Source organism: Rhinopithecus roxellana, chromosome 21 (assembly GCF_007565055.1).
Source record: "Rhinopithecus roxellana isolate Shanxi Qingling chromosome 21, ASM756505v1, whole genome shotgun sequence".
Classification (NCBI taxonomy): domain Eukaryota; kingdom Metazoa; phylum Chordata; class Mammalia; order Primates; family Cercopithecidae; genus Rhinopithecus; species Rhinopithecus roxellana.
Window position 1 is genome coordinate 66,243,785 of NC_044569.1, and position 1,216 is coordinate 66,245,000.

Below are 1,216 nucleotides of genomic sequence, written 5' to 3' on the forward strand. Positions count from 1 at the left end.
TTGGAAGGCCTAAGGCAGGCAGATCACTTGGGGTCAGGAATTCGAGACCAGCCTGGACAACAAGACAAAACTCTGTCTCTACTGAAAATACAAAAATTAGCTGGGAATGGTGGCGGGCACCTGTAAGCCCAGCTATTTGGAAGGCTGAGGCACGAGAATTGCTTGAATCCAGGAAACGGAGGCTCCAGTGAGCCAAGATCATGCCACTGCACTCTAGCCTTGGCAACAGAGCAAGACTCTGTCTCAAAAAAAAAAAAAAAAAAAAAAAGATATTTAATAACAATACTTTAGAAGACTGGATTTAACTGCCCTGCCTTCTCCCTCCTGCCAGTTGTCCACCCTGGCACAGACACATGAAGGTGAAGGCCCCTGGAAAGAAACATCCCCCTTGGCTGTGACCTATGGTTCGAGGGTGAAGACACTCTACTCCTTGCAAGGTCAACAGAAAGGCTGTTCCCTTCTGTTCACTGAGCCATCCTGCATCCTAAAGTAGACTCTCTCAGTCATGTGGATGAACAGGCCTGTGTCCACCACACGTGGGACCATTTCAGCAGCTCTATTCACTTCACACTATTTATGTACCTGGTCAAACTTCTAGCCCAAGATAAAATTCCCATTATCTGTCACCACTGGACCTGCCTTGTTGACAGCCATTTGGAATTCAACCACACGCCTAAACTTCTGGCTCATAGCTCAGCTCACTGGGACGAAGAACACTGGGATTCCCTCGTGCCACTGATCCCCAAGGTTCTTTGAATCTTTCCTGATGACAGGAAAGAAGCTGACAGGCCTGGAAGGAAGTGGGAATGCAGACCAGGTCAGAATCTCCTGCTTCACCTTTCAGCTACTCGCTGCACAGCGTGGACACTTGTAGAACCACTTCCAGTTCCCAGCACGTTTTTATTCCTCAAGTGGTTCTCCACTACCCCGTGTCCCGCCAGTTCTTAGCCTCCTCAGCCTTGGACATCATGGGTGGGGGGGTGGCCGGCAGAAGCTGTTGAAGTTCCCATAGCTGGTGCTTGTGCTGCCAGCACTGTAGCATGTCCTGGACTGTGTATGCCCTGAGAGCTGCATGTAGGAACCCTGGAGGTTTCAGCTGTTCCCACCTCCTCTGGAGGATGCACCCACAGCCCACCCCAGAGCAGCACCAGGAGCCACCTGGAGAGGTCGCTGAAGGGCCCAGGGCACTGTCTCCTGATGCCTCACTCTGGCATCT

General features: G+C 51.3%; 1 pseudogene; it reads right to left on the bottom strand.

Annotated features, from left to right (window-relative positions):
• Nucleotides 1-438: 438 nt before the first annotated feature.
• LOC115895515 lies at nt 439-967 on the bottom strand (annotated as a pseudogene).
• Nucleotides 968-1,216: the final 249 nt, after the last annotated feature.